A 26688-nucleotide genomic window follows, 5' to 3' on the forward strand; every position below is an offset into this window, starting at 1 on the left:
GTTATTGTGAAAATTAAATGAGTTATTATATGTGAAGCAGTTACACAGGACTTGATATGCAGTGTTTCAGAAGTGTGTGCTAAGTAAATATTTATAGGCAATGTAAAAGCTATTATAACAGTCTCATAAAATATTTATTTCTCCACAGAAATTTGCCACCAGGTGAGTTTTTATATGGGTACACACCGACTTAGGTGTTTCCTGCACTCAGCTCCCAGGCTGGTATTTCAGAACTCTACCATTATCTCCTATGCCAAAATCTTGTACAAAGATCATATTACAACTGACTCCTCAACATAATTTATTTAACAAACATTGATATAGCACTTTCGATGTGCCCCACACCGTTTTAAACACTATACAAATATTAACTCATTTAATCCTCATTATAACATGAGAATACTTGTTGAATTTCAATTAAGTTATGTGAGAGAATCCTTTATCCCAGTGTCTGACATGGTGATCCTTCAATAAATATTTGTTGAAGGAAGGAATACCTGTGAGTGACTCAATCAATCAGTCTATCTTGTTTGCTATCAAAAAGCAAACAATACACCAGGATGTTATATTAAGTGGCCTAATGTATTCTCAGAAACTGGAAACAGTTGAGACGACTCTTCCACAGCTGTATTCAGTTTGTCCTGAGGGGCTCAAGTAGCCTAAACATTCCTGTTCCTTTCTCAGTATTAAATCACCATTGAGTTTAGATGTTTAGATATCATAGAATAGGTAAAATCTTCAGTGACTTGTAGATTTTTATACTCACCTGTATTGATAGTTGAATACTCCATTGTAAATTTTGATTTGGAACAAAATTTTGGATTTTGAGCGGCAGGTATTCTGTTTAAAACATTAGGTATTCTGTTTTAAACATTCTGTTTAAAACATAAGCAGGATTCTGTTTAAAACATTAAGATATGCCAATTCTCCCTCGCTCTTTGAATTGCATTCTTTATTTTTGTTCTAATTTGGGAAGACATATTTGCATCATATTTCATTTCTCACTGTCCTGAAAAGATTAACAAGCAAGCATTTAATATTAATGCTTTATCATAATTGAAAACATCTACATATTAAGTCTGAGGAATAAATTACCTTAAAAATATGTCAGGTCTATTTAGCATGCATTTGGGGACACTTGAATGGTAAATGCCAGTTTTTATGAAATGACAATAAATGTTTTTATTCAACATGCTATTGCCCCAATCAATTGTAGACTCTTTTTTATAGTCACTAAATTAGTTGCATTTAACTTTAAATTGTATTTGTTGAAGTGTCGTTAATGTGATAGAAAAGAACCAGTGTAATAACAACCTAAGACTTCAGTAGTCTATGTGTCTGCTCTCTCTCTCTTTCTCTCTCTCCTCTTTCTGTTTCTAGCTACCAATCAAAATATTTATCTTTTCCTAACTACGACAAGTATCTGGTGAAGTGTGATTTACCTTTTTTATGGAACTATTGAAATGTGGCAACTGAAGGGCATTTGGAAAAGTGTGGGCAGATTTGCAGAGTTCAGGTCCCTTTGATTGTTCTGAAGAGATGGAGTTGAGAGATCAAACTCTCCAACCTCTTGAGACGAATATGACTAATACCGCCAAAATAGACATGGCTGATTGTGAACAAGTCCTGGGTTCAAGGAAGTCAACAAGTCTTTTTTTTTTTTTTTTAAGATTTTATTTATTTATTTGACAGATAGCAATCACAAGTAGGCAGAGAAGCAGGCAGAGTGAGAGGAGGAAGCAGGCTCCCCACTGAGCAGAGAGCCTGATGGAGCTCATTTCCAGAACTCTGGGATCATGACCTGAGCCAAAGGCAGAGTCTTAACCCACTGAGCCACCCAGGCACCCTGTCAACAAGTCTTTTAACAGAAGTCATAATACTGGTAAAGATAACAGTTGGGAAATGGACTCCCCCTGTGCCTCACCCAACATTCCAAAGTAGAACGTGGACTGGAGTTTATGAATTGACGTTCGTAAAATCTTTCCTAATCCCACCATGTAGCTGTCAGGCTTGAAGCCAAGTGGTGGTTCCTGTGACCTATAATTTCTAGTTCAGTTTGGACCCCCTTTTTTGTCCAAAGCCCAGGATGGGGAGAGGCAATCTTCTCACTGCATCACTTTTATTCGTGCAGGTAAGGGCAGTGTCCTTGAAATGCGGATATCATAGGAAAGTCTAGTGTGGACAGTGAGCAGGCCCTGAGACAGGAGCAACAGGTTTTCCCTAGGGGTTGTGACATTGGCCGGCTTCAAGGGATACAACTGAACTCTGTCCTCTGAGATAAGAGGTACAAACTGTTGGTCTCAAATCCCTGTAAATGTTTTAAAGAATTCCTGGACATTTCAGGATGATGATATGGGGCTGGCCACCTGGAAGAATAATGCTGGGATTGTTTATTTGGTTCTGAAACCTATTTGTGTAAGTATTTGTGATGTTTGGATTTATAAGGAAAATGTCATCCAGATGACCAAAATATATTCCTCATATACATTTGGGCTTCATCCACAATTCCTGACTCACAGCTCCCAAAACCCTTGGCATTTCCTCAGTGTTGAGAGTGACAGAAGTGTTTCTTTAATGTTAATGAGGTGACTTTTGGACCCCTCCAGAGGAAGAGGACTGGTTGCCAGGAGAATCAACAATGTGATTAGAGGATTGGAACTTTTGGTTCTAGCCTCAGACCTCTGGGAAAGGGAGAGGGCCTGGAAATTAAATCAGTTGTCAGTGCCAGTGATTTAATCTTTGTAATGAAGCATCCACGAAAATCCGTAAGAATAGGGTTTGGAGAGCTTCCAGGTTGGTTAACATGTGGAAATTTAGGGAGAATGGCATGTCTGGAGAAGGCTTTGCAGCCTTCTCCCCCTGTGCATCTCTGATACCTGGGCTATTCCTGAATTCTATCCTTTCACAATAAACCAGTGACCAATTAAGTAAAATGTTTGAGTACTGGTGAGCCATTCTAGCAAATTAGTTAAACCCAGGGAGGGGGTTATGGGAACCTCTAATTTATAGTAGTATCAAGCTGGGCTTGAGATTGCCATCTGAAGTAGAGGCAGAGGGGGCGGTCTCATAGGACTGAGCCCTTCACCTGTGAAATCAGGTGCTATTTCCAGGTGACTAGATTCAGAATTGGGTTGAATTATGGATACTCTGCTGGCTTGTGGGTGTGGGGAAACTCCCCCTGACCTGTTGGAATTGGGGCCAGAAAACCCCAAAGAATATTTAAGAAAAAATTAAATGGCTCAACAAATATTTGTGGAAGAACTATTGAATAGAAGTGGTAGTAATCATGGAAGAAACCTTGAAATATTTGGAAGTTTTCTCTCTGGTGGATAAAGGAGCTCTGTGATTAGATGTTCCAGACGTAAGGTCAGTCATCAACGCTTATCTGAATAGGTTTTCTAGTAAATTATTGGAGAATGTTTATTTAAATTCTTCTGAAAAACTTTAAAACTGTTCTGATGAGACAGATGTATCTTACCAGGCTACAATACTTGAGTTTATGATTATCATACCAGTGAAGTAATTTACTTTCACAATATATATTGAGCTCCCTGGGGCCTTGATGTCAGGCATATTGTTAGGCACACATAGTAGGTTCTTAATAAATATTTAATGGCATAATTAATATATTCTAATATATAATTTTTTGAGTTTGCTGTTCCATTTTGGCACATTGCCAAATGTAATTGACTAGAAAATTCTGTAAAGTGCTCATTTATGACCAAATTTAAAACCTCTTTGAGGGGCGCCTGAGTGGCTCAGTGGGTTAAAGCCTCTGCCTTCGGCTCAGGTCATGATCCCAAGGTCCTGGGATCAAGCCCCATGTCGGGCTCTCTGCTCCGTGGGGAGCCTGCTTCCTCCTCTCTCTCTCTCTGCCTGCCTCTCTGCCTACTTGTGATTTCTGTCAATCTGTCAAATAAATAAAATCTTTAAAAACAAAAACAAAAACAAAAAAAACCTCTTTGAGGTTACTAGAGGTGCCTTTGTCTTCACACAGCTAGGAAGAAAATAATCTTTTCTATAGAGATTATATTTAGTTGTTTTCTTAGATTTCACAATAATTCATTATTATAATTGTATTTTAGCACAGACTGATAAATAAGATATTAGGATTATTATCTTTTCTCTTTCCAGTTTCAATTTTTCCTTCTTCTTAACAGAATTTTTTCTCAAAACTATTCATAGGCATTTAAATTAAATTAATATTCTTTAGGTTACATGTAATATAAATTAATATTCTCTCTGGATAAATGGTTGATGATTATTTTCGTAGTTGTGTTATGGACTTTGGTATTAGTATTATTCTAAGAATATATAATTTAAATTCTGACAAGATTTTAAAATGTTTTCTTCTAAGTAATGCCTACAAATTCGTCCTTTCCTCTCCTTGTTAGTTTAGGGCTATGACTGAATACCAGATGGGAAGAGGATCATACGTTTCTGTTATATCTGGATCTAGATCAACCGGAGGACCTGTGGGTAAGTGGAAGCATGGTTATGGATGGATTTTGGAGCTTGCTTGCTAACATAGGCTTGTGGCTGCAGACTTTATAGGGTTAGCTTTTAATCTGCTGTCAACTAGCATGATATCACAAATGCTGTAAGAAAATAAACACATAGTCTTATGAAGATGGCTACATTGACCTCACCCTTTCTCTGAATGACTTGACAAAAGATCTGATTCTCTTTAATGCAAGAGAAAAATATCAGTTGCAGTGTTTTGCTACATAAAGTATATTCTGGTTTAAATTAGTGGCATATAAAGTTGTCATCTTGTTTGAACAAAAATATTATTAAATTGAGCATTATTTTTATTCCACAAAGTGAAATTAAATTTTTAGATAGTTATTTTTCTTTTCAGTTGGAAATTTTTTGAGTTAATAGGAAACAAGTTACACGGCTTTCCAAAGAATGTATTACACGTTTTTGCATTTTGGTTTTATTTGGCTTTGTATGGTTTTTAGAAAATGTTGTAAGTTGATTATATTAAAGTAGAAATTGAAAGAAAATAACCAGGCATATAGCAATAAATTTGGAGATAAAGATTTCTTCAAATGAATGTTTACTGCTTTAATACTATATATAAATGTTTACTGCATTAATACTTAAAAGTATTACTTATATAAAATAATTGGGAACTACCAAATTCTCCAACAGTAAATATATTGTTAGAAAAACTGTGACCTTTCCTTTAGTGGACTATTAGGTAAAATTTAAAAGTATTTTTGAGGAAGTTTTAAAAGCACAGGACATTTTTCCTAATGTAAGAAGACATAATGACAACAATAAGAACAAACCCAGAAAACCAACTGCATATACAATAGAATTTTGGTTTGTAAAGACGAAATGAGTGGGATAAGGCAAAGTGCTGAGCACTTTGAGGGTCCTATCATATTTAATCTTCACAGGAGCCCAGTGAGATTATTTTGGGCAACTCAGAAAATTACACAGTGAAGGACTGATTCCCTGCATGACTAGTTTTAGGAGATCAATTTAGAAGTTGAAAGTCATAGGTCAACAATTTGGAGACATGTAGATTGTGTATTGGAAGAAATTATGTAAATGTAGTGAATGTCACTGATTTTAAGAGTGTGTTTTTTCAGAGGAGATGTAACAACTGCTATTGTTGGGACTGGTTCTTAAAGTATAAACCAGCCACGTGCATGTAGACATTAAAATACTTTCCAGTGATTGGTTCCATCTGTAACTTTTAGGTTGTCTATTCCTTAACACTTCCAGGCACCCATAAGACAAACCATTTTGCCTCAGTGATATGGAGTAGTCCTTTTGATTGAGCTTGAATTCCAGTCATGGTGATTTTTCCCTGAGGAACTCGAGAGGAGCCATTTTCCCCAATGCAGAACTAAAAGGCTCAGCATGATTGGAGCCCAAAGTTTCTAGAATTGTCCTTTGCCATTCTTCTGCTCTTGTTGCTCTTCTCCAGTCAGCTACCCTGACATCTCAAGGGTTAAAGATTGGTATTGGTTCTTGAGCTAATAGCCTTTACTTAAGATTTTAGGGATTGGGTAAATGTCAGTAATAAAATGTTTGTGCTAGGATAGCCATTTTCTCCTAAGAATTACCATATTCTGTTATGGTGCCTGAGTATGCAAATGCAGGGCAACTGGTTTTAACACAGAGTAGAATCAGGCTTTGATTCTTCTCTTGAGAATAATATCTAAACACTGGTTAGTAACTTCTTTTCCATATGAGTAAAATTAAGACATAGAGAAGACTGTAATTTGCCTAAAGTCACACATCTACTTATGACAAGATTTCAACCTAGCTCTATCTAGTTTCAGAGATCTTGGTTATTTTAGCACTGGGATCATAGATGGCTTTCTTTTTAAAAATATATATTTTCTCTATTTTCTAAATCTTATATGATGATACTGCTTTCACAAATAAGTAATACATGTTTTTTAATGTTCTTTTTTATAAGTAATAAATGCTATGAAAGTAGAGACAAAACATTTTATGTGATCTGAAAAAGGGAGAATGTCGAGATTTTTCCCATTAATGAGAAACACGTTCCTGTTTCTCTTTTCCATCCTGGACCTTTTGCTGTGATTGCACCTGCCATATCGTGCTGCAATGACCTGAAGACAGATGGAAACAATGTGCTCTACAAGGCTGAAAATATCTTCCTTGACTTACAGTTTCATTAAAACTTGTGTGATCAGACTTGCAAAAATTAGCATATATTATTAACTAAGCTCATCAAGTGCTAATGACTAATAAAACATAGAACAATAAAAATAAAGCAGAAGATATTCTTTAATATTCACTACTTGATTTCTTCAGGTTCCAACAGGATTCCATTTAGCTGTAGAAACTTGAATACAAATCTGCAGGTATATATTCCTTTGTCCTCTTTGGGCTAGGTGTGCCTGCCCCCTGGGAAAAAAACAGAAGTTTCAGAATACATTTTTATTCATGAAGGTGCTCGCTTTAGATTTCTGAAGAAAAGAACTTGTGGGCGGATGAGTAAAATATGTTACTTCTGTTCTGACATGTCTGCCATCAAAACTAGCTGCCACAGTGCACTTTAATGACCCTTCCACAGTCACAACTGCCACTGCCACTGACAAAAAGGATTTGGGACGAAGAGCTGTGTTCACCTGTACATAACTTTCCAGCTTTACCACGAGCTCTGCTTTGTATGCTCCTATATTTGGCTTAAGCACATATTTGTATCTATGAAAATAGAATGCTCCTTTACTACTTAAGGACTTTATCACGGGCAGGAGAGGGGAGAACCAGGATCAAACTGTTTGGCAGGCAAGCTCTTTAATAAGGAAAACTATGTGAGCTAAAAGTCATCAAATTAGGAACAACTGAAAGTCTTCTGTATCTATTGAAACATCTCCAGTTGAGCCATGTTTGTAAATGAAATAGTTCAAAGGCATTTGCAAAGCACGTTCCTTAAAAAAAATCATTTGCTTCTGGCAGTTACATAAAACTTCAAGTGCTTTGTAAAAAGCCCTCAATGTTGAATGATTGAAGGTTGTTAATGGAAGTAGTCTTCCATTGAGCCTTCCATTGATATGGCCATGAAAAACAGCTGGGAGTTGGTGAAAAGGAATGGTATTCAGAAACACAACTAACTGAGGTGGTCTCTGGGGCAGGGTTTAAATAACTGAAAATTTGAATCATCTTCTGAAGAGTAGCCTGTTTTTGTTTGGGTTCTACAGTATAGGATGTGTGGTTCCAAGGAGCTTGAGGGTACAGTGCTGCTGTGAATCCTGGCATAAAAGTCAATAACAAACTTCCAAAATGATAATTCTGAAACTGTTAGTTCTTAGTGAAACACTCAGTTTGGAGCATCTTTTGCCAATGCCCATTAGTTTTAGAACAATAATTAGAAGATAATTAGCTTAGCCGCTCTCTCAGTGATTTTATGTTAGGAGTGATAAATATCAATATTTATCTCCATGGTTTCAGTTCTGTGTATATTTGCTTTGTACCAAATCCAGGCAACTCAGGCTGTTCGGGATGGGTGACGTGGACCGCTAGGGGGAGGCACCCTCCCCCCCAAATGGGTCCAAGAGTATTGGTGACTCCGTGGCCTCAGCATACCACAAGTGAGTGAAATAGCAAAACAGAAATCCTCTAGTGATTCTTTCAGGGATTAGTTCATGCGGACAAATAGAATATTTCACAGAGATCTTATCCGATCACGAAGAGGAACTTCTTTCTGTATGAATGCAACCTGAAAATTCTGCCATAACAAGAGTGTGATAAAAATCCCTCCACTGATACGGCTTACAGTGGATAAGGGATGTAATACAGCAAAAAAAGAAAAAAAAAACAGGCTCACAGAGGAGATTATGCAGAGCTGAGAGAAATTTTCTCAGGTAATAAAACACTTGCAGTCAGGATTTTGCAGAGTGTTTGGGAAGGAAGCGAAGTCACTGAAATGCAGTCAGAGGAGACCATGTTGAAATGATCAATTTTGCCATCTGTAATAAAGAGACCAAAAATTATTTTTGAGTTGTATTGAGAACATTGATAGAAAAAAGTGACCGGTGACCGTTCCAAAAGACATTTGTGGTGGAAGGTATCATCAGTGTCAAATGCAGACAGGGTCTGCAGATGAAAAGAATTTGATGACTAGCAGGTACTAGAAGCCAAACCAGAGTAGTGCTGTGTCATTTCCTCTGGCTTCCTGGGTTCGCCAGGAGGAGCAGCTAGATGCTTTGCCTAGGACCTGGCTGCTTGTATAGCTGAGTGAGTGCAAAGTTGAGTGTGTTTGAGGCAAAGAGAATCTTAAGCTTCACTGTCAGTAACAAACCATTTGTTACTCAAAAGCTCCTGTTAAATTAATTTAACGAAGAGCCCATTAGACTGATTTGGTTCTAATGACCACTGGCCTAGGTCAGCAAACCAAAATATAAATCTGCAAATGCCTCAAAGTTACAAAATTGAAATGCCAAGGAGAACCAATCACAAATTGGCTTTATGCTACAGCCAATCGAATGATTTCCTTTCTTTGCTTCTGCACTTTCTCTCTCTCTATATAATTCTGTCCCTGAACCACTTCTGGTTTGGCACTGCCCTATTAGAAGTGAAATATGTTCAAATTAACTCTTAAAATTTCTGGTGTGTCTTTATTTTTTAATACCTCTCTCGAGTTATAATGAGGGAACACTCTTTAGGGGGACTTTTATTTTGTTGAGGTGGGTGATGGGTAAGGATACAAACTGGGGAAATGAAGGATGAACCAAAATGTCCAATTTAAAGAAAGCAGATTGAGATCTTGGGGGAGATAGTTCTGTGAGCAGAGAGGGGGTCGCAGATGCAGAGAAGGGTTCCAGATGCTTGAAGTAGGAGAGGAAGCTGAGAGTGATATAAAAGCACTTAAAGAAGAGCATTTCTTACGTTTTACAGGGCAGAACACTTTCTTTCATTTCTACAGGGACACTTCAGTAAAAATGACATTATTTATATTTGGAGTTATTTTTGTGTATTGAGATGGGGCATATCAAGGCTGACCCCAGGGCACATTTGGGAGGAGAGAAAGGAAGTCTAGTGAGGGCTGGTCTCATGTGGATTATAATGAATAAATTGAATTTTAAACTGTATACAATTATTCTTCCATAATTTATAGTGTATGTTTAGCCATTCTCCATTTTTGTTTATCTTTATGAAATACTTATTTAATCTCCCTGAAGTGTTATTGGGCATAATTAACTGAATTGAAATTTCTGCTGACAATTGCAGCAGGGAGTTTGTGCCTAGAGGGAAGAGTGGGTGTATAGACATTTTGATAGAATGGTTCCAGAAAAACTTTCATTTCTATTGGTGTTTGCTTAACCTAATATGCCTACAAGTTATCATTATGTACAGATTAATAAGATAGTTTATAAGCTTTTTATCAATTTTGTCAATATGTAATTATTTTTCCAACTAATGAGGGATTGTTAGCATGTAAATAACATACCAAGAGTGTGTCTTGTCTACTTTAGTAAGTCAAATACTTATTATATTGATGATAAAAGCAATATCTAAATTTAAGAACACTTTATGTCCTTCATCAATTGAAGGTATAATGCAAAGTAAATGAAGGTTCTATATAATTTATTGGATTTTTAAAAGCTTTGTGCACTTTTCCTAAAAATACCTTAGGCATTAATAATAAAATTAATTTAAGCATCTGCATCTACTTACAGCAATAATTATGTATTCAAAAAGAAATTAGGAGCATGCATGTCAAGCAAGATGCCCATTTAACCCTTGAAATATTGAAGGGTACATTGGAAATAGGTAGTTATTTTAGTAAAGAAGGGGGAAACCTTTCTTGTGTCCTCTTTTGTACATTCTCCACACTTCTCTTAAAGCAGCCAAGACAACAAACCGGTGTTTGTCAGTGATGGTCTAGAAGCTAAGGTTCAGAGACTCCTCTTGGAACATGGATGCCCAGGTCTTTCCTTTTCTGTCCTTTCTTGCCAGAGTCCCTCTGCCCTCAGCCTGTGCAGCGGGATGACTCTGTGGGACTGCAGCTCACATGCGCACCGTAATTCTCAGCCACGTGCCTGCGGCCAGGATGCCGCACGCATCCATCATTTTATAAAGTGGTCTTTTCAGTAGGCTGCCAGAGGGTCCTTCACATTTATGCTTTATTTATTAAGAAATGTCTAAAACGTGAGAAGAGAAAGTAGAAATGTGCAGCTCAACTCATGAGGGGAATAAAGCTTTGAGGTTTTTCTGTAACTGATTTTATCAGGCACTGTGACCCCCTTTTGCTAGTGAGGTGAAAATTTAACCTTGATCATTAGTGATAATTAAGTCTCTTCTGGCTACAACAGCCTCTTTTAGATAAATATTCCATCTGTTCAAAGCTCAACATCACTGTCAGGGCTGTTTCTTTCCTTTCAGGTGGTACCACTTCCATCTTTTCCTTCTCAGGAAGGCAGGTCGGGGCAGGAGGAGACTAAGCATTCTCACTGCAGTGGGTGGGAAGTACCAGACTTGGGGCAGGAGGAAGCCCTGGTCCAGCCAGGCCTCTGGGGGAGGGTGACTTGTTCTGATTGTGTGTGGGCGGAGATGTCTGCCTCTCTGCCTCTGTCACTAACATGTCTGCTCCTGTTTTCTTAGCACAGTAGTACAGTGGGCTCTAAGTGGTTGGACGTTTCCTGAGCATTTCTCCTTCTCCACTGGCTCTTTTTTATTTCCTTTTCTTTTCTTTTTTCTTTTCTTTCCTTTTCTTTTCTTTTCTTTTCTTTCCTTTTCCTTTCCTTCTCTTCTCTTCTCGGTTCGTCTCATCTCGTCTCGTCTCTTCTCGTCCTGTCACGTCCCGTCCCTTCCCTTCCTTTTTCTTCTCCTCTCCTCTCCTTTTCTCTTCTGTTCTATTCTCAAGATTTTACTTATTCATTTGAGAAAGAGAGATACAGAAAGAGAGAGCATGAACAGGGGGGAGAGACAGAGGGAGAGGGAGGAGCAGACTCCCTACTGAGCTGGTAGTCCACATGGGGCTCAATCCCAGAACCCTGAGATCATGACCTGAGCTGAAGGTTGACTCTTAACCATTGAAGCCATCCAGGTGCCCCCACCTGTACATTTCTGATGCTCTGATTACACATGGTAATGACTCCCACTTACCCTAGCGTGATAGTTGACCCTTTGGCTTCCTTCCTCAGGATCACTTATCTCACTGTGGTACCCCAGCAGGTGAGCTTTTCAGCATCTGCTGTTCTCTCTGGGACAAAGGAAGCTTCTGGATTACTTACATGTCACACTGAGGCCACAGAGGATGTGGGATACTACATCAGGCCCTCTCTCTGTCAAAGCCTGCCATTTTATTCCTCCACAGTTGCCCAGCATTGATAAGGCTGGTTGGAGGGGTGGTCTTTCAGGGTTCCCCATGGCACCTGACTTCCATTTTAACCAATCTTGAGTATTTCTCTTGCCCTTCAATCTGATTGCCAGAATCAGATTCGTAGGTCTTTGTAACCTCTGATTCCCACTGCTCTTTTCCTCTTATTTTTCCCATGAGGAAGGAGCCATGTATACATGGTAAATAAAAAGGGGAAAAAAAGAAGTGATCAGTTCCCTGTCATCTTGAGTCAAAGTCATGTCCGATCCCAGTTCTTGCTCTCTTGCTATGTGCTGTGTACTTTCCTGTGGCATCTGTGGGTGCAGAAGTACAGCCAGTGGTATGGATGTTAGCAGGTCATTGGTAGGGAGAGGAGAAGGAACATGGGTCATGGAAGGACGATCCATCACAGAAATTTTTGACAATCATTTCGTAGGGTCAGCAATCAGGAACGCAGCCCTGTTGCCATCCAGAAGTATGAATTTGCTTTCATTCATTGTATTTTTCTGTTGAGAAATGAAACCAGCTCAATAACTTTTGTTTGCTTCTTGCCTTTAACCTTTCTTCGTGAGAATGGGATAGGAACCAATAGATAATTTTATTTTTGTGGTATTCTTTATACAGCAACAGCATTAGTTTGCTAGGGACTTGGGTGGCTTCAACAACAGAAGTTGATCTTCTCCCAATTCTAGAGGCTGGAAAGTCCAAGATCAAGGTATTTACAGGTTTGGTTTCTTCTGATGCCTCTGTCCTTAGCTTGCACATGGCTCCCTTCTCCCTGTGTTTTCACAGGGTTTTTTCATCTGTGTACAGCATCCCTGGTGTTTCTTTCTCTTCTTATAAGGACACCAGACATGTGGGATGAGGGTACTACCTTAATGGCCTTATTTTAAATTAATTCCCTCTTCAAAGACCTGTTCTGAGGGAATGGGAGTTGGGACTTCAACAAATGAATTTTGGGCTGAACACACTGCCACTTGTTGGAGCAAATGTATTCTACGGAATTCAAAATACCTTTAAATCATAACCATTACTAAAACAAATGTTAATACCATTACTGCTTTTCAGACTATAAAACACTAGAATAGGGGATGGTTTGTTAGAGATTCCAAAACTTGGGTGAGAAAGTGAGAACTTTATTCAGTGCTCTTAGAATGAATGGGATATTGCTCCTGCATTTTTAATTTTATTCTTTGAATTACGCAGATAATACCTTCAAATGTGCTTGGTGAGAAAATTTTAAACTGTATAGAAAACATAAAACGTTGTTGCCTTCTTTATTTTATATTTAGTTTCCTCCCCCCTTGAAGTCAAACACTGTTACTGTCTTAATATCTCCTCTTCCAGATAAATAATATTTATACACAGATATGATGTACAGAGTTCTAAATTTATATTTTGTTCTTTCAAGGTGGCATAATACTATATGCATTGTTGTTTGCCCCTCCCCCCCCCACTTAACGTGATGACTTGGAGTTCTTTCTATGGTTGATATAAGGCAAAGTTTCTTAACCTTGGCACTGTAGGTTTATGGGACTATATGATTCTTTGTCTGGAGGCAAGGTGTCTTGTGTATGGTAGAATGTTTAGCAGCATCCCTGGCTCTGCTCACTAGATGCCACTAACACTTCCCCCTCTGCCAGTGGTGCCAACCAGAAATGTCCCATTCATTGCCAAATGTCTCCTGGTGGGCAAAATTGCTGTCAGTTGAAAACCATGGGTATAAAAAGATATCCTTAATTTTTTAAAAATTGCTGCATGGTATCCAGAGTATGGGTTCTGCCACAGTTTATCTATGCTTCTATTGATGGACATTTAGAATATTCCATTTTATTACCATTAGAAGCAAAACTGCATCTTTATGTGTGACTCCTTTTTTTAAAATCTTTAAAAAAAAATTATGTTAGTCGCCATACAGTAGTGTTCAAAGATTCATTTTTTGCGTGTAACATGCAGTGCTCTATGCAATATGTACCCTCCTTAATACCCACCACCAGGGCAACCCATCCCCCCACTGCCCTCTCCTCTAAAACCCTCAGTTTGTTTCTCAGAGGCCACAGTCTCTCATGGTTCATCTCCTAATACCCCCATCCTTACCTGTGACTCTTTCCTCCTTATACTAACATCACTTCAGATTTAAAAAAAAAAACCTGTAAATTTAATTTCTGGGTCAAGGAAGAGGCACATTTTATATTTTGATAGATGCTATCAAATTATCCTTTAAAACCTTTGTCCGTTTCTCCACAGCCTTGCCACAACTGAATAGTATCAAACATTCTAAATTTTGCTAGTTAATAGAACTAAAAATTTGTATCTTGTTTTATTTCCCTAATTACTAGAAGTTGAAATCTCTGCAGTTCAGTTCTGTTTCTATGATCTATTCCTATTTCTTGCCCCTTAACCATTTTTGAGTGGTTGGATTTGTAGCTCTTCATAAGTATTCTGGTTCCTAATCTTTCTGCTACTTACATTGCAGATATTTTCTCCTAATCTGTTGTTTGTTTTCTAACTTTGTTAACGGAGCCTTTTATGATTACAAATTTAAAATTTTTATTTTTAAAATTCTTAAATTTTAAAATGCTTAAAATTTCTAATTTTAAAATGCTTAACCCTTTTAAGCATTTGAATCTTATTTAAGGAAACCCTCCAAACGTCTATTATATAATACTTTTTATTTTTATTCCTCCTTTTTTAAAAAAAGATTTTTATTTACTTATTTGACACAAAGAGAGCGAGTGAGTACACAAACGGGGAGCAGTAAGCAGAGGGAGAGGCAGGCTCTGGGCTGAGCAGGGAGCCAGGCAGTGGACTCCATCCCAAGACCCTGGGGTCACGACTTGAGCTGAAGGCAGTTGCTTAACTGATTGAGCCACCAAGGCACCCCATGCATTTCTATCCATGTTAAAATTTATTAAAAAAATCTCCTATCTCTCTTTTACATAGGATTTGTGGCATTTGGGCAGGTGGATTTCTGACTGTTTCCCCTTTTGCCTTCACCATTCCGGCTCACCATCCAGTGCAGGTAACGGAATAGAGGTGTCCCTCGACGGGGAGCAGAAGAGCAGGATTCTGATGCTTTGTAGCCAGTGGCTCCTTTTCAGAGAGCAGAGTCAACATCCTAGTGAGGACTCTGAATTTCTCCTCCATTTCGCTCTGCGCCAGCCCCTCTATGAAGTATACAGTGTTCAAGAAGTAGGTCTTTTCTCCTTCCTGGATTAGTCTGGCTGGTCTCCAAAGATGCAGGGCCATCACATGTTGGAAAGCATATTCTTGGATTGCAAAACCTGAACGACTAGCTGAAGGCTGGGAGGACCTAGGAGGCAGAGGTTTGAAAGGACCTCCTGAAAAGGGAGCAGCCCATTGCCCAAAGCTTAAGCAGAGTTGGAACAAATCAGTGGTTTCCTTCCACCTCATTACCAATTCTGCCCTCACACTGGATGTGTTCAGATCTTTTCATAGTCACTGCAGATTAATTAAACTCTGTACTCAGGAATGAGAACAATGAAAAGAGTAAAGAGAATCTGAAGAATATAAAACTAGTGAGACTGTACATGAAAAAGAACAAAATACAAATATGAGTGGGCGGTGAAATTGGCTTCTTCCTCTCTGACCCCATTTCCTACCTCCCCGACCCAGTCTTCTCACTTGACCCTGGCCACCTGCCTGCCCTGCTTTTCTGTCTATATTGCCATGTGTCCGGCTTTGACCAGAGTGCTCTTCCCCAGGGTTCCAGGCCCACTCGCTCCCTTTCTGCAGTCTGGGGACACAGGGAGCCTGCTACTGAGAGCCGTGTGCCCTGTCCAGGCCATAACACGCCTGCCTGCTGACGTGGCTCAGGTTTCTTTCTCTGTAGCTCCTCTGTCTTCCACTGGGCTGTATTCTCATACCTGGTGCGCACCCTCACTGAGGCACATGGATTGCTGTTGCTCCCCCCACTGGAGTGTGAATGGGAAGAGGGGGTTTTCTGCTTCTTTGGTTCATGCTGTATTTTCAGGTCTTGGCACCATAGCTGGCACTCAGAACACTTTTGTGCTGAAAAATGTCCCCGTTGAGATTATTCAACTAAGATGTGGGGAAGATAAGGCGTGATATTGTCTTCTTCGGAACCCTGAGGTATTATATTTAAAGTGGATATGACATTCTGGGATGAGGTAAATACATGTTTAGTGTGTATTTTGTTTGTATCATGTACTGTACATCTGACTTGTGAGAGTTTAAAGGACATGTTAAATTTGCTGCAATAAATGCTATTGTCAGTAACTCGAGTTTTGTGAGACTGGAAAGCAGAAACTAGGGGAGGCAGCATTATTGTGATAGATTTCCACTGGCCTGTGGCTAGTGTGCAGGTCTTGATGAGGCCAATCATGCAAATCTTTCTGTTTCAGGCTCATCTCAGTAAGATGTGCTTTTAGTCAGAGATTTCTCTTTCTGGGAATAATGGAATCAATAAAAGATTAACAGGATATTCCTTGAAAACTAACAAGTCAACCAACAGAGTGCATATTTGGGTAAAGGTAATACCTTTTTGTTTGTAGTAGCTGTTTCCCAATAATTATGAACATGATTTCTTCATCTTGTGATATTACTATGTGAAAAATAGAATCAACTGTATACAATTTTAATGAATGCTGTATATTCACAGAGGGCCAAGTAAAACCTGTGGATTCTGCTTTCCCGTTTTGTGTATTTTGATAGGATGTTTGAATCCTTTTATCATATAAAATAAGAAAAATGAAGTAAATAGAGAGTATTGCATTGAAATTGAATTCATTTCCAAGTCTTGTCTCAAATTCAGTGCTCTTAGTGAGCTTATCCTGAGCTCCTCAGCCAGTTTGGAGCTTTCTTACCTTAGAACTAGGAAGGACTTTGGATTTTCCTAAAAACGCTTGCTGACTTTGTATTCTAATAAACCATATACATGTCCCATTTGCTCTATGAGATTGTGATTTTAAAATTTATACTTGATTCAAAATAAATGTTGAAAATGTCATAATAAGATAAAATAGAATTTTTAAATTATATTTAGGATACAACAAATATTTAGGATAGGAAGATGATTTAACATTTAACAAACTGTGATTAAATTCTGGGAAATGAGAGACTGCCTTTTGCTTTCAGAGGGCTCTGGTAAAAAAAAAGAACATTAAAGTGAGTATCTAGAATACATGGGGAAAATAACAAAATGAGAAATAGTGACCAGAATTTCATTCTTATTTCTAGTATTTAGGTGTTGTGATATTTCAAAGAGTTCTCACTGCAGAACTGTGACACAAAAGGAGGGCAAATATACATGGAAAGATAAATTAATGGAAATTTTCCTTTGAGTGAACAATGCAATTACTGTAATTACTAAGCTGAATATTTAAGCTTTATGAAAAATTTAGTGTTTATAGCTTATATATACACTGGCAGGATGACTGCTAGTTCTATCCTCTTCTGTAATACCTAGTCTTATTCAGTGATACTAAGAGTAAAATAAGAATTCACTTGGATTACCTAATAAATAGTCTTGTCTCTAATACTGAGTTGTTTGCATTTTTTTCTTGAAATTTTTTGTGTGTTGGCCTTAAAATCAGCTGTGATAGAATCATCAGCTGTGAGCTTTCTTCAGCAAGGATGATACTCAGGAATGGGTTAACTAATGCTTTCTTGGAAACTTTAATCCAAGTGGGATTTGTAATGCCCTGGCTCTTTGTTTCAGTCTAAAGGTCATCTATTTAATAACTTCACTGACCTAATGAGATACTACTAGAGACTCATTTAGAACTTACCAGTTCAGTGGGAACCCTTATAGTGGATCCAAAAGACACCTTACATTTTTTTGATGATTGTGAAATGGAGTGAGAATGGTTTCTAGTGATTGTAAAATGAAAGCTAAGGCTGTAGATGATATTTGCAAAAAACATTGCCCATAAAACCATCAGAAAAATAAACTTTCCTTTGGTTAAAAACAGAAAAGCTAAAAAAAAAATGTTTCTTGCCAAGCCTAACTTACATGACTTTTCATGGTGGTCATTTTCTTTATTTTTTTTTATAAAATTTAATTTAGTTTTCAGTTTTTTTTTTTTCAGTTTTCCAAAATTCATTGTTTATAGACCACAATCAGTGCTACGTGCAATATGTGCCCTCCGTAATACCCACCACCAGGATCACCCAACCTCCCACTCCCCTCCCCTCCAAAACCCTCAGTTTATTTCTCAGAGTCCACAGTCTCTCATGGTTCGTCTCCTCCTCCAATTTCCCCCAACTCACTTCTCTTCTCCATCTCCCAATACTCTCCGTGTTATTCCTTATGCTCCAGAAGTAAGTGAAACCATATGATAATTGACTCTCCCTACTTGACTTATTTCACTCAGCATAATCTCCTCCAGTCCCATCCATGTTGGTACAAAAGTTGGGTATTCATCCTTTCTGACGGAGGCATAATACTCCATAGTATATATGGACCATATCTTCTTTATCCAGTCGTCTTTTGAAGGGCATCTTTGTTCTTTCCACAGTTTGGTGACTGTGGCCACTGCTGCTATGAACATTGGGATACAGATGGCCCTTCTTTTCACTACGTCTCTATCTTTGGTGTAAATACCTAGTAGTGCAATTTTAGGGTCATAGGGTAGCTCTATTTTTAATTTCTTAAGGAATCTCCACACTGTTTTCCAAAGTGGCTGCACCAACTTACATTCTATGGTGGTCATTTTCAAGGCAATGTTCCCTCCCTCCTCCCCTGTAGGCAGCAACTAGGTATTTGGACAGACAGTAGAGCTTTAGTATTTATTTCTGAAAAGAAATTCAGAAAAAATGTCTTAGAGATTGAAATGATTTCCTCTGTTTCCTATCTAAATATTCATATACCTGCTCTTACCTCTGCCAGGCACACAGTACTGGATACCAGCCTATTACCAAGGCTAATGTCAGGATTGCACACTTTTTTCTGCATGTCATGCTTTTATAGGGCATTGACTCTAGAAATAATCACCCACAATTACTACTGTTAGTCACATAGTATGACAGAGACCCTTAGACTATTATCCTTCCATGGCATTTTCATTACAAATCCCATTAAAATGTGATTTACTGTCTCAAGTACTTCATACATTATCCAGAATCGCTGTTCAAGGCTGATATTATAAACCACTCTATACCTTTCTTTTTTGATATATCAAACAAAACTAATAAAGCTCTACTGTCCAGAATCTGTGTATATGTCATAGTAAAAGAATGCCTATTGCATCTTTAAAAGAAACTAACCCTTTATTTGAGACTGTTTTTAATGGGGACTCCTACTTGCTTGCTTCATTTCCTTTATTATTGTTTACATTAACCTGCATAGTTATATTCTCTCAGGGCTCCCCTCTAACCCCGAAGCCCAGGACCTAAGCACATCTGTAAAATATAAGTTGTCTCAGGACAGGAGCTTTATCTTTTGAAGCTGTTATTTGAGTTTATAGTATTTAATATCCATGGATACAAAGTATGAAGTGATAATGATTATAATGAAGATGTCTCTAGGTTTTAATTCTAATTTATTGTGAGAATCATAATAATACCAGTGCTTTTAATCTCAAAGATCTCACTGTTTTTTAGATGATTTCATAAACCATCTCAGAATTTCTCCCTTTCCCCTGGTTAGTTCCTGCATATGTATGCAGTGGGCCACAAGACTCAGTTTCTTTAGACAGGACAGAATGCCACAGGTACTTACTTAGAAAAGAACTCCCTTTCCTCCCTCCCTCCCCCTTCCCTCCCTCCCTCCCTACCCCTTCCTTGCTTCCTCCCTCCTTCTTTCCGAGCCTCCCTCCCTCCCTTTCATTTCTTTCTTTCTTTCTTTCTTTCTTTCTTATTTATTTATTCATTTCAGAAGGAGAGAGAGAGAGAGGGAACTATGGGAGGGGCAGATGGAGAGGGAGACAAGCAGACTCTCCACTGAGCAGGGAGCCCACCCTGGGGCTCAACTCCTAGGACCCTGAGATCATGACTTAAACTGAAATCAAGAGTTGGACACTTAACTGACTGAGCCACCCAGGTACCCCAGAAAATAACTTTTCTAAGCTCTGAATCACCTCCAGCCTCTGACAGGAGACCAGGCCCTCAGGGCTGTGTAACTGAGTGGGCCTGTGGAGTTTCTAGGTTACTGTCCACCTTAGTTCCACCTTAGTTCCTCTTTATTGCTGGTAGATGCTGAAGACCGATGCTCCCAGGCAAAAATCTGTGGTGTGATTTTTTTTTTTTTTAGACCTGATCACAGGAAAGAACAAAGACTCTAAGAGAAAGCTACCCTGCCCATAACCAGGCTTGGTGCACAGCCAATGCATTGTAGTCTCTGAAAGGAGTTCTGGTCACGGACTCCAGCGCCTGGCTAGCTGCCATGCTCTCATGCATTTCTGGGTTCTTAGCCCAGGTCCCTCCATTCAGGGGCTTCTTTACTGGGGGACTTTGGCAGAACTGTTCTTCCAGTGCCTCTGCTAAGATCCCTTTATCCAGAGGAGGGAGGAAAGCCTTGAAGACAATATTCTCCATTCTGACCCAGTTCTTGGTACATTTCCATTTCTAACCCTTCCCACTCTTTCTCCTTCTGGCCTCTAGGTTCTTAAAATTTCAGGAACTTTTTATTTGGGACCATTTTGGCAGTGAGATAATACTCCACATCTGGGCTGATCCACCTGACTGCTACTCAGTGGTGATCCATGGGGAAAAATGGAATAGTGAGGGAGCTGGCACTTAAATCCTATTTGACTTCTTGCTTATACTATCACAGTAAATGATTAAAGGCTTGACCATTTTCATTTTGGCTTGTCATCTTAATTGACAGTACCATTTAATCTGACATCTGGCAGCGCAGCTCAACTGAGTGTAGCTCTTGATAGTTGACATTACTTGCGTGTAGAATCATCTCACCTCACCCAGTTTCACATCTGAATTCTAAACATTATATGTCAAACCAGAAATTTAACCATTGAACCATGAGTTGGGGAAGTATACAGAGAAAGGGAATCTACTTTTTTAAAATATATTTTATTCATTTATTTGACAGAGAGAGAGAGATCACAAGTAGACAGAGAGGCAGGCAGAGAGAGAGGGGGAAGCAGGCTCTCCGCTGAGCAGAGAGCCTGATGTGGGGCCTGATCCCAGGAGCCTGATGTGGGGCCTGATACCAGGACCCTGAGATCATGACCTGAGCCGAAGGCAGAGGCTTTAACCCACTGAGCCACCCAGGAGCCCTGGGAATCTACTTTTGACTATTACTAAGATAATTGGTTTTGTTGTGAAGCCAATCCTAATTATTGGTGGTAAGACTCATCCCTGAACTGTGTTCTTTCATCTGTCTGCCATGCCCACTTAACCTTTGATATAGATAGAAATTTTAGTCAATAATATCTCTAATTAAATAATAATGTTTATTGAATGAATGCTTGGTGCCACACACTATGCTTGGAAGATAGTAATAAAAAAATACCACAAGTTCTGTATAAAATCTTGGAGTGGGTAATCTATGGGTGGGTAATTCTTAATTAGGTGAGTACAGTACAGTACAGTACAGTATTATGTTTGCAGGAGATCCATTCTTTACAATATCAGGGTGCTGGTTAGTGGTTAGTACATACGGAGATGACAGGTGGAAGACTTTGGATGGCTGGCAAAATTTAGGTAGCATCATTATTCTGGCCACGTAGGGTGGAGCCCAGGGTGTATGATCCTAATTTCATTGAAATGTCAGATGGGAAACAAATAAGATTAATCCTATAAATAGAAGCAATATGGTAGGTATCAGGAAAAATTTTTGTGATGTGGGGAACTGTTAGTATATTAATGTATGGTCAGCCAGGCTAACCCATAAACAGACTCTAGTCCTAAACCTTCCACCTTCATCCCTGTGCATACAACCAGAGACTGGTAAGACAAAGCAGTGAGGTTGCTGATCTCCAGCCCTTGTGAATATTGGCTTATGAACTGTAACAGGAGGAAGGCATCAATCACTCTAGTTGTTTAGCTAGTAAATGGAAAAAAAGTTTGAGGAGGTACTGAGAGCTCATTAATGATTGGTAATCGGTTAAGTGAAAAGGTATGGATCTTAATATGTTTAAGTTCAAGGACTTCTGCTTTCTGTTTTGAGTAGAAAGTTGCAAAAGACCATTGTTTCCACTGTGAGAACAATCAGATAAATTCTAATAGCAACGAGCTAATTAATCATAAGTGAATTAAATTCTAGAAAGGGATCAATCCTTCTTCAAGGCTATTTTTTCCCTTGGGGAATGGCAAAGGAGGCATCTATCCAACTTAAACTGGGTAAAATGAAACCAGGTGAAATTTTAATAAATATTTAACAAAGCATTCTGGTTCATTTGTTGGATTAAACCCTAAGAAGCCCTAGTCAGAAAGCAAAGCCATACCTGCCTTCCAGTTCTGGCCTATTGAGAGTACAGAGAGAGCATGCTAAAGGTGGGGGCACATGGGGAGCTAATATTACCTTGAGGCACACAATAGCTTCTTAGGGTTTAGGGGAAATCAAATGCATGTCACTGTAGTGCACTAAAGGCTGGAGGCAGAGCAGGAGAGCTGAGAGAAATCCCTCTGGTACACCAGGAATTTACTAATTGTGAGGCAGTGGTCCACTGAAGACTAGGGGCAGGAGAGTAAGCTGGAGAAAGATGTTCAGAGCTTAGGACAGAGCAAAGGGACTCCACGGAGGTCTTAAAAGCTGATGGGTAGATTATAAAGCATAGAGAAACTTCTGAAGCATTACTGGTGTTCAAGTCATAATTCCTGATCCTGCCATTAAAATATTGAAAGCCATTGGTTACTAGAATTTACGTAAATGAAACAAATCTAAACAGCTCAAACAAAACAAATCAGCTCAACTACAGATTAGGTTGACTCAACACGGAACTAGCACAGTATAACTTCTGCTGCATTCTCTTGGTCAAAGCCAGTTAACAAGGCCATTGTGGATTCAGAGGTAAGATAAATATCTCTCTCTCTTGATGTGAGCAGTAGCATGTATGGAGAGGAGAAAAATTGTTGGGTCCATATCTATAGAGTATTATGATATTAAGCAGTGCATTTGTAAATCCACAGTTTTAAGAATGAGCCATAGTTTAGTAAGCCAGAGGAAATTAGAAAATATTTCTAACTTAAAGAAAATGCAGTCTATCAAAATTTGTGCAATGCAGCTAACACTGTACTTAGAGGGTAATTTGTAATGTTAAGTGCTTATATAGTTAAAGAACTGAATGTGACACCTGAAACCATAAAACTCCCTAGAAGAGAACATGGGCAGTGATTTCTCTGACATTGATCATAGCAACTTTTTTCTAGACATGTCTCCTAAGGCAAGGGAAACAAAAGTAAAAATAAACTATTAGGCCTACATCAAAATAAAAAGCTTCTGCACAGCAAAGGAAACAACCAACAAAACAAAAAGACAGCCTACTGAATGGGAAAAGGTATTTGCAAACAGTATACCCGATAAGGGGTTAGGATCCAAAATATGTAAAAAAAGTACACAACTCAACATGCACACACACAAAATAACAATAATCGAATTTAAAATGTGCAGAAGGCATGAACAGACATTTCATAAGAAGACTTGCAGCTGGCCAACAGACACATGAAAAAGTGTTTAACACTGATCATCAGGGAAATGCAAATCAAAACATGATATATCACCTACACCTGTCAGAATGGTTAAAATCAAGACCACAAGAAACAAGTGTTAGTAAGGATGTGGAAAAACAAGAACCCTCATGCACTGTTGGTGGGAATGCAAAATGGCATAGCCATCTTGGAAAACAGTATGGAGATTCCTCAAAAAATTAAAAATTGAATTACCATACAATCCAGTAACTCCATTACTGGTTATTTCCCCCAAAGAATAAAAAAACAAAAAAGATGTATGCACCCTTGTGTTTATTGCAGCAGTATTTACAATAGCTAAGATAAGGAAGCAGCCCAAGAGTCAATAGATGAGTGGATAAAGAAGTGGTTTATACAGACAATGGAATATTACTCAGCCATAAAAAGAAGACAGTCTTGACATTTGCAACAAAACGGATGGATCTGGAAAATATAATGCTAAGTGAATAAGTCAGTCAGAGAAAGACAAATACCATATGCTTCCACTCATATGTAGAATTTAAGAAACAAAACAAATGAACAAAGAAAAAGACAAACAAAAACCAGATTCTTGAATACAGAGAACAAACTGGTGGTGACCAGACAGGAGGTGGATGGGGGAGTAGGTACAATAGGTGAAAGGTATTAAGAGCACACTTATGGTGATAAGCACTGAGTAATGAATGTATAGTATGTTGAATCACTATATTATACACTTGAAACTAATATAACACTATATGTTAACTCTACTGAAATTAAAAAATACTATTATGAAGAGAGATGGACAGCAAATGATAAAGTAAATGAAGTAAAATATTAATAGTATGTGCATTGGATATGCATGTGTCTTGATACTATGTTTATTTATGTAGGTTTTCTGCTAACTTGAAATTATTAACAAATTAAAAAGTTAAATTAAGATAAAAACTTGTGGAATACAGCTAACATAGAAATGTTAATGTTACAAATTTGTAATGTTAAGTGCTTATACAGTTGACCTTTGAACAATGTGGAGCTAAGGGTGCCAACCCCATGCATGTTGAAAATTCATGTACAACTTTGGACTCCCCCCAAAGATAACTTAGACTAATAGCCTCCTGTTGATTGGAAACTTTACTGATAAAATAAACAGTCTATTAACACCTATTTCATATATGTATTATATACTTACAATAAAGTAGGTATATTGCAGTAAAGTAAGTTCTTACAATAAAGTAAGCTAAGGAAAACAAAATATTCTTAAAAATATCATAAGGAAGAGAAAATATATTTACAGTATTTATTGAAAAAAAAATCCATGTATAAGTGGATCCCTGCAGTTCAAACCCATGTCTTTAAAGGGTCAACTGTATTAGAAAATACAAAAAAAGTTTAAAAATTAATGACTTAGTTTCCAATTTAAGAAAATAGAAAAACAAGAGCAAGTTAAATCCAAAGCAAGAAGAAAGCAATTAACAAAAATAAGAGCACAAATTAATGAATTTTAAAGTGGACAAACTATAATACAGAAAATCAGCAAAGAAGCCAAAACCTAGTTTTTTGAAAAGATTAAGAAAATCAATAAAGCTATAGCAAGGCAGCATAAAAGAAAAAGAGAAAAAAACCCAGTAATTATGAATACAAAGAATGAAAATGGGACATCACTGCAGGGATAATATAGGAATGTTCTAAACAATTTTATGCTAGCAAATTTGATTATTTAGATAAAATGAACAAATTTGTTGATAGACATTACCAAAGCAGAGTCAAGAATAAACAGAATATCTGAAGAGCTCTATATCAATGGAAGAAATAGAATTTGTAATAAATCACAAGAAAACTCCAGGACCACATATTTTTACGAATTCTATTAAATATCTAAGGAAGAGAATGCCTACTAATTTCATACAAACTTTTTCAAAATATAGAGGAGGAGAACACTCTTCCTAATGTATTTTGGTCATATCCCCGATACCAAAACCTTTTTAAAAAGGATATTTCAAGATAAGAAAAACACAGATTAACATCTCTCATGAACATGGGCATAGAAATCTTTAGTAAAATATTAGCCAATAAAATCTAAAAATATATTAAAATTAGAATATATTCTATATAAACGTTCTGTGGCCATTCATTGAACCAAGGTAAATGTTATCGTAAACCGGTTTCAGATGATTACAATGACAAAAAAAATTCATGATGATAGAGATGCCTTTCAGTTATCAGAATCACAAAATCAGTTGCTGGGTGAGACATTTTTTAAAATTAACTCTCTTTTTTTTGAGAGAGAGCACTTGAGAGTTTTCCCTCCCTTCTTCACTTATTCCTTTTCTTTTCTTTCTTTTCCTTTCCTTTCCTCTTTCCTTCTCTCTCTCTCTCTCTTTCTTTCATTTCTTATCTATAATCTATCAGGTTAGTATTATTCCACTTTCTTTAATCATGTTCTTGTTATTTTTTGGCAAGTCTTAGTACACTTTCTCTGTCAACATTAGTGCTTCCTAAAATATGTTGATTCTTAATTCTGTGGGCTTTTAATTAAGTGAAACCAAATGGGCTTACTTATAGCCAGGCTTCGCTGAGCGTCATTGGTCCTGATGTGCTTAACATTAACAGAGCTGAACTACTCTGCAGTCTGTCTTTGTTGGTGTATTCCCCAGACTCACCACATTGACTCCAAGTGCCCTGAAGAACAATGTGGATTGGAACCATCAGTAGTATTGAAGAGATAATGTTTGTGAAGTGTATTACAAAGCAAAGCATCCATCATTAAAGCAGCTGCTAAAGAATATTTCCTCTGTGCCTCTCTCCTTTTTTTCTGCTTCCACCATTTGTCTGTCTTTCTCTCTGTCCTTTGGTCTGTCTGTCCACCCATTCATTAATCCATTTATTCCATTCTCTTCTAATAATCCATGTTTCTTCATATATAGATTCTGTTCCCAAAATGAAAATCTTTTTATTTTTTTCGTAGCAACCTTGGAAATTTAACACAGTCTATGCTGTATTTCTTTTTCTTTTCCTCTCCTTCCTCTCCTTCTTCCGCCTTTCTTTCTGTGGGGATAAATACCCTGGATTTAGGGTAAGTACAGTTTCCCATCTGATTACATTTCAGTTCTCTGAGAGAGTATATATGATAGAGTAGGTATTGTTTCCTAAACTTATTTAACCACAGAATGTACTTTTTTTCCTCAGACGACATTTTGTGGAACTAATTTTTTTTTTTTTTTTTTTTTGGAGAAAGGGCACGTTTATTTGTGGCTGTGATCACAAAATCCATGGTCTTGACC

General features: G+C 37.9%; 1 long non-coding RNA gene across 5 annotated transcripts in view; it reads left to right on the top strand.

Annotated features, from left to right (window-relative positions):
- The window catches only part of LOC116594617, a 192114-nt gene that overhangs the window by 79379 nt on the left and 86047 nt on the right, over positions 1-26688 (top strand). For 2 of the 5 annotated variants that reach the window (XR_004287339.1, XR_004287327.1), the window contains exons 4-5: positions 4400-4479; positions 7977-8084. This is a non-coding gene — a long non-coding RNA (uncharacterized LOC116594617). Of the gene's footprint in view, positions 1-4399; positions 4480-6605; positions 6725-7976; positions 8085-26688 lie in introns of those variants that run through there. The other 3 variants (XR_004287345.1, XR_004287333.1, XR_004287350.1) reach the window with 2 other exon arrangements.

Source organism: Mustela erminea, chromosome 1, assembly GCF_009829155.1.
Source record: "Mustela erminea isolate mMusErm1 chromosome 1, mMusErm1.Pri, whole genome shotgun sequence".
NCBI classification, from domain to species: Eukaryota; Metazoa; Chordata; class Mammalia; order Carnivora; family Mustelidae; genus Mustela; species Mustela erminea.